This window comes from Dipodomys merriami, unplaced genomic scaffold, assembly GCF_024711535.1.
Source record: "Dipodomys merriami isolate MVZ:Mamm:240054 unplaced genomic scaffold, mDipMer1.0.p SCAF_13, whole genome shotgun sequence".
NCBI classification, from domain to species: Eukaryota; Metazoa; Chordata; class Mammalia; order Rodentia; family Heteromyidae; genus Dipodomys; species Dipodomys merriami.
This window is the reverse complement of record NW_027202604.1, coordinates 18,291,985-18,299,820: the sequence shown is the minus strand read 5'-3', so window position 1 is coordinate 18,299,820 and position 7,836 is coordinate 18,291,985. Positions and strand designations below refer to the sequence as shown.

At 41.3% G+C, this 7,836-nt stretch overlaps 1 long non-coding RNA gene across 1 annotated transcript in view; it reads right to left on the bottom strand.

The window, feature by feature from the left end:
* Positions 1-462: 462 nt before the first annotated feature.
* Positions 463-7,836, bottom strand: part of LOC138824715 (uncharacterized) — a 142,804-nt gene continuing 135,430 nt past the window's right edge. The window contains exon 3 of the long non-coding RNA XR_011371155.1: positions 463-686. This is a non-coding gene — a long non-coding RNA (uncharacterized lncRNA). The remainder of the gene's footprint in view (positions 687-7,836) is intronic.

The window sequence follows — 7,836 nt, the reverse complement described above, 5'->3', positions numbered from 1 at the left end:
CATAGGCTATGAGGACAATCTTTTTGTGCTCTTTCCTTCCCAGCCTCCCCCAGAGCCCACTGATGGCACAGGACAGTGTTGCTTTTACAAATGCACACAGTGAACTCAGAGATGAACTGGCCAGGACCACCGCCATACATCTTTGTTGTTTGGGTCCTCATTCCTTTGTTTCTGACTTGGGTTGCTCAGCTGCAGTCCGTTTAGGATTGCTTTTTAGACTAGAATATTCCAGTGTGTCAAATGGAATCTAGAGAAGTGACAGCGACCACCACATGCTGAAGTGAGAATATTTCTTGCCAACTGAAATTATTTATGGACGAACAGTTAACCAGTCACTCAACTTGAGGATTTTGGCGCCGTAGGGCTGTTTTATTACCCTCAGCATAAAGACGCCTTGTACATAAACAACATTTACTGTGACAGTCTGCTAGCTGGCTTGTTAAAACCATGTTGTGTCAGGACAGAATAGTTCCAACGGAAGCGGAAAACTGGGATTTGCTCAACTGGCTCCCAGTAAGTTGCATCGGTCTTGTTAACATGTTTACCCAGTCATCATTTACTGAGTGCCTACTATGTACACGGTTCTTCTGTCAGCATAGAGCACTCCAAGGAGAGAAAAGAGTCTCTGTTATCATGGGTTCCATGCTACTGCAGGAGACAGAAGAAGATATAGCCAGGTATCAGTCCTGTGAAGAGAAACAAAACAGAAGGAGCATGAGGAGGATGGAGGGGCTGCTATAATCCACATCAGCACCGCTTGGTGGGTGACCCGTGAACAGGTATTAGAATGAGTGGTGAGAATATTCATGGAAGAATAAAGAGCAGAGGGCATAAGACAGGCTCATGCTCAATATAGTTTCAGGATGGTCAGGAAGCCAGTGTGGCACAAGAGATAGCTAAGGGGCAGCACCTGTGGGAGGCGGAGGACAGAGACAGCAGGAAAGCTGAGGGCAGGAAGAGCTATGTGAACTGGTTGGAGAGGGCTTCCTAGACCACAGTAATTCTTTGGGTGTTGATTGATTAAGTTAATCAATTAATTATTTAATCATTTAACGGTGGGAGCCATTTCTGAATTGGGAGTGCCCCGAGACACACATGGCAGTGATTACAAGGTGCCAAGTTCTCCATGAGACATTTTTAGATATTATCTCAATTAATTAATCTCCATACGCATCACAGTGAAGACTTGTGGCCTTCTTCTCTACGTGAGAAAAGAAAGCACAGAATGATGAAGGAATCTGCGCAAGGTTATTAATGGGTAAAATGTAATGTTCACAAGTTCTATGGTTTTTTTCTTATTTTAAAAAAAGAACTTTCAGTAATTACAGGTAGATGCTGACCTTTAAACATGTCTATATCATATAAATTATTGTTACATATACGTTATGGTTATGTATAGACTTTATTATTTAGAGCAATCTCCTTTTCTTAAATTATGAAAATATCAAATACCAAATGAATTTGAAGAGTACAGAATTATGTAAAAAAATTAATCTTTCCTCTAATTTCCAACCTGGGATTCCAATCTGGCAGTAATCAAAATCAAGCACTGTGTATTTTTTTCTTCTCTTTTTTTTCATTTTTCAACTGAACACAATATGGACACTTTCAAATAAATCAATACGTTCCAAACATATTCTTCTTAATAGTTGCCTAATATCCCAGAAGTAAGCATATTTCTATGCTTTTACTTTTTGTAACAGGCCAAAGTGCAAGATTGTTACATCAAAGGAATACACATTTACATTTGTGGTAACTCCCATAAGTCTATTTTCTAAGTGTGATTTGACCCATCATACTTCAACAATAGATTTGATATTGTTCCTTCTCCACCTTTTCTCAAATAGGTCCTTTTAAAAGCCTTCTACCAAACTTATAGACAAGAAATGGTCTCTCTCTTTTTCTTTTGCCCTGGTTACTAAATGAACATTATTTACATCCATTGATCACTTTCATTTAAGCTTCTATAAGTTCTTTACACCTATCTTTTTACAATCTTTTTTCTCTAGCATTGTCTTTCTTCTGGTAGACTAGAAAAATGTTTTGATGATGATTTATATTTTGTATGTGTCCTGTTACTTTTTCTCCTCACATTTATTATAGAGTCTTTTGCTATACATATGTTTTAAGCTCGTTTGCATAAGGGTTCATTTTTGCTTCATGATTTTGAAGGCACTCCATATTTCAAGACTATATAAATATCCAGTCTGTATGTTTCTTCTAATATCTATAAAAGTTTTCTTCATTAAGATAAGATTCTGATAAAGTGAATCATTTTCCAGTGCACAATTTCGACAGTATTCAGGACATTTACAATCTTGTTTACTAATTCTGCTAATTCCAAAATGCTCCGGAGACGCACACTGTTTCGTGGTCAGTCCTCCATAGCTTAGACACCGGCGTCCATGAACTTGCTCTATCTCTATGTATTTATCTGGTCTAGACATTTCATTTAAATACAGTATGTGTGACAATTTAGGTCTCAACATTTTCATTTAGTATAATATTTTCAAGGTTCATCTTCTTGAAATTTCATTCCCTTTTATGCCTGAATAGCATTTAATTGAATGGATAATATCCCTCAAGAGGTACTTTATTTTGTTTTCCAATTGGAATCTATGTTGGTCTATGATATAGGGTCGGGTGTCTAGTTTTATAAGGTCATAGAACTTAAAGGGATAGTTTGTTTTAGGGTAATGAAAATGCATTAGTATTCACCAACTACACTTATGTTTATGTCATCACCCATATTAACCAGAGACCTAAGTACTTTTGATACATTCTGTGGTGACACCTGGCAGAGATGAAGCAAGATCTTATTTAAGAAAACAAATTACCAGCATTTAGCATACTGGTCTAAGCAATCATACTGATTCATGGGCCTTCCAATGGTTCCCTTCTGCTGTGAGCATTAGCAAGTTCCTATAGTGGCATTTATGTAATCAATGTATTAGCATTATATGGATCCTCTTCAAAGACACTTAGAAGATAGAGGATTCTATTTCAAACCCAGGGGAGCTGGGAGTTCAGAAATAACATTGGCATTCTGGTTAATCTATTCTCTAAATGTTCATTCCAGGGTGGTGGAAACTTTTGACCTTGATGCTGATTATGATTAGCATAGCAATCACTCTTCTATAATTAAAAGGCAGACGAGAATTTTCTTTGGCTTGTTTATTAATTCCCTTATGAATCTTGTATTTTTTTTAGTTATGAGGACAAAATGTTTTAGGTGACTCATGAAGAATCTTGGATATAGTTTCCCTAAAGATAGAGACCAACACTCACCTAAAAGAAAATCAGTATCTGCTATGACTCCAGGTGATACCATGACCCAGAAAGCACAATGGACACCTCACCCTTCCCTTTCCCCTCCTTCAGCCTAGGAGGAATATGTAACCACATAGACCATTGGAGATTAATTCTAACAGTTAACTTTCCAATAAGTTAATACCCAAAAGAGAGGCTGAGACTCTATTCCACTACAGGAAACAGTCAAAAACAAAACAAAACAAAACAAAAGTAATTCATTGTGGACCCAGCCTTTTCCAGATCTTTCCTCTGTGTAGCTCACTTTTCAGGACCTGAGTCTCAAATCTCTGCTCAGTCCCCCACTTCTACTTTCTACAAACAGGAAGGTGTGCATCATAGTTTAGGCGTGGATTTGAATAATGCCTCTTCCTTATGAATCACTTCGTAGGCACAGACACTGCTATGTTCCCTTCATGCTTCTGTTATTTAATCATCCTGAAAGTACAAGGGCGATATGATCATTGTTCCTAGTTCTCAGATGAAGCAACTTTGTCCTTGAGGTGACAAATAACTTGCCCAAGGTTGCCCAAGGTCATGCAATTTGTAAAATTAGGAAGTTGAATCTGAGGAAGACTCTGTTTGCTTCTAAAGCCCCTGTTCAATATGCACATCCCCTAGAGCTCCCTAAGGCTCTATCTACTACTTGCCTCTTCTAGACTTAAGTCTTATTTAAGCCTCATATGGCCCTAATGCTAATGATGCCAGGCAGCAGTGACAGTGGCAGCACTTATGCCAGGTTTTTCTGCACACCTGTCATTTATGCAGCCCAGTAATAATCCTTGGGGGTGAGGGGATGAGGATTCACCATTTCCTATCTGAGAAACCTGAGGCATAGAGAAATCTCACAGATCTCACAGAGCTGAGGTTAAAGTAGGGCTCATTATGATCTTAAACTTAGCCAGCTCTCTGCCTGGACAAGCTTCAAACTGCAATCTGCGGATCTCACCCTCTTGAGTCGTTAGGATTACAGCCTGGGCAGGAAAGTCTATGAGACTCTTATCTCTAATAAATTATTGAGAAAAAGCCAAAAGTGGAACTGTGGCTCAAGTGGTAGAGTGTTAGACTTCAGCAAAAGAAGCTCAGGGACTGTGCCCAGGCCCTGAGTTCAAGCTCTGAGACTAGTACACCCTACCACCTAGGCACACACACCAAGACAGCTCCCTGGCCGTTACTAACTGGACTACATTCACTTCTAACTGTGGTAATTCTTCTTTCCTAACAACCATCCAGGTAGCTTCTCTGCAAATCCTTGTCTACCACCCTTTACCACTCCCCCTGCCAGGAACAATGCTTGTAATACTGGGGGCTCCTTACTGAGGTCCCATTAATCATGTGTTTTCTTCTTAGTGAGCAGACTTCTCTTGGGGTCATGATCTCCATCAGCACTCAGACAACAGGAAGCAGACAGCAATTCAAGAACAAGCCAGATATTTAAATATATATATATATATATATATATATATATATATATATATATATATATATGAAACATCCACTACATTTTCAATAAGGTGAGAAAATAAAAAGAACTAGAAAATGTATATTGAATGAAGCACCATGAAATATCAGTGACTTGGGTCCTGGTGGTTCATTCCTGTAATCGTAGCTACTCAGGAGACTGAAATCTAAAAATTATGGTTCGCCAGCTTGGGCAGAGATTCTCATTGCCAATGAACCACCAAAAATAAGCTGGAAGTGGTGTTATGTCTCCACTGAGAGAGCGCCAGCCTTGAGTGAAAGAGCTAAAGGACAATGCCAAAGTCCTAAGTTCAAGTCCTGGTGGTGCTAGGACATGCATGCACACACATAAACAACCACACATGAGGGAAGAGGGAGACTAACAATGAACAAGAACATGCTACAAAATGGATAGATAAAGACAAAGCAAATAAAACTAACAAAACTATCAGCTAATATTTCTTCCTCACCAAGGGTGTATCGTTTAGCCTCCCCTGCCCTGCCCCGCCCCCCAGCTTGTCTTGTAGAGTTTACTTTGTGTAGAAGAACAGCTCTCTGTCTCTATGTTGTTTGAAGTCCAGATAAGTTATAGTAGAAAGGGTTGCTTGCAGGCTGAGTCATATCCTGCCTTTGCTGAGGGGTTGAATTCCTGTCAGTGGTATCCTGAATGCCAGTGAGCTAATATGGAGAATGTAGGAGCCACCCTAGAGACTCTCCCTCTTTATTTGTTTGTTTGTTTGTATTTAAATGTTATTGTAGAGGCTGGGAAAGTGGCTCAGTGGTAGAGTGCTTGCCTTGCATGCATGAGGCCCTGGGTTCAATTCCTCAGCACCACATAAGCAGAAAAGGCTGGAAGTGGCACTGTGGCTCAACTGGTAGAGTGCTAACCTTGAGCTGAAGGGCTGAGGGACAGTGCTAGGCCCAGAGTTCAGGCCCCACGACCAACAACAACAACAAAAAGTTACTGTGAAGGTTACATATAGAGGAGTTGCAGTTACATAAGTCAGGTAATGAGTACATTTCTTTTTGAAGAGCGTCACCCCTGCTCCTCATTCTCTCCCAGATTCTCCCTTTCCACCCTCCTCCTTCCTGGCTTCCTTGCATCAGATGTGTGCTGCCTGTGCAGGTTTGGTAGTGGGAAATTAATTCCTCAACATCCGCTTCTTCCATCAATCTCTGTAGTGCTCTGAGTATGTTCAAAATGGTCAGGACAAAGTAGTCTGCACGGGCCGCTCAGTTCTTTGTCCGAGCGCCTCGCTCACATTCACACCTGGCTGGTCTTGCTTCTCTTGTGTGAATTGGGCAGTGGCTGCCCCCGTGTATTGTGTTCTATGGCTTCCTTCTTCAGGCGTGGCTTACATTTCCCACCCAGGTAGACCTTGTGTCTGTGAATCTACACCCAAGTCACAAGAAGCATCCTGGGTCCACACTGATGCTCAGAGTGGTTGTTCACTTAGCACGCAGAGGAAGGCCTTCGGGGCTTGGAGATAAAACAAATGTACCATCTGCTGGGCACCAGTGGCCTAGCTACTCAGGAGGTTTAGATCCAATGTTCATAGCCAACCCGGCAGAAAAGTTCATTAGACTCTTATCTCCAATTAAATCCCAAAACAGCCATAAGTGGACCTGTGATTCAAGTGGTAGAGCACAAGCCTTGGGCACAAAAGCTCAGGGACAGCACTCTGATCCTGAGTTCAAGCCCCAAGATTAACTCCTCCCCACCCTGCAGCCCGCAACACACACATAAATGTAGCACCTTCTCTCCCTGCCTCAAAGACCCTCCCAAGGTGGCTCCTCTCCATGGCTCCAGTGAGCCAACCAGGATGTGCAGAGGCCCCTGCCCCTCCCTCTGCTTTCTGCTTGCCCTGTAGTAACACGCCTGAGTTTTTGAAGACTATCAGCTTGTGTGCCAGTGGGCTTCCAGGCTTTCTTTTTCTCCTTTGTTTGCAGCCAGGCTTGAGGAAAAGTAGAAAAGGACTTCCCCACACACATTTTCCTTAGTCCTGTGAGAGTGGGTTATGTGCTTCATAAATGTAAAGTTTGCTATTTCATCAGGCTCTGCCATTTACCATTGCCTTCCCTTGTGCTGCCCACCCCACCTACCTCCTGCAGCCACACACACACACACACTCACACACACACACACACACACGCACGCACATACACACACACACACACACACACAACACACACACACACACACACACACACACACACACACACACCTGCTCTTTTGTTTCAGATTCCCAGAGATGCCGGAGAAGCACTGGGTGTGTCCAACTCATCTTTGTCATTCTCCACGGGTGTGTTATTTCTTGCTCTTTCATCAGTACAACACAGAGAAGAGAGGTGATTCTATTTTTACATTAAAACCTTGAATTATCTTGCAAGGAATCTAGATTAATAACATCATTCTGCTGTTCCATGAGTTTTGATGTAACATAATCTGAAGAGCCTTCTAGCTTTCTATTTGTATTGAAAAGCTGTCATTTAGAAATCTAGACCTTTTGTCATTATTCAGGTTTGTCACTTACAGTTTTCAAAATCCTTCCCTGCTTTTCCTCCCAACACACTTTTTGTCCTTGGACCATTATCTTCTTCTATCTCAGCATTAGTTCACTCTAGCCTTAATTCCTACCTTTATTTATGATTCCTAGATCCAACTGAGATCACTCTTCAAAGCTGGAGACCTCCTTTCCCTTCATCCTTGGACATCACTGACGTTCTCTACTAGAGACCCTTCATGTCTGAGAGCCACCAACCAGGCAGGGCTGTATCTTAACAACTTCTGATTAACAACACATCTAACACTTAATAACACAATTAACAACACACCTAACCCTGGCCACTCAGGCCTAAAACTCCAGAATCTTCTTTAGCAGTATTTTCTTCTTTAAAAATAAAAGTTATTTGTCTATTTACCATGAATAAGGTGGTAAAGTACAAATAATATGTATCCAGTCATTCATCCACTTATTATTTTTTGGGGGGGAGTCAGTCATGGGGTTTGAACTCTGAGCTTGGGCGCTGTCCCTGCGCTCTTCAGCTCAAGGCAAGTGCTTTACC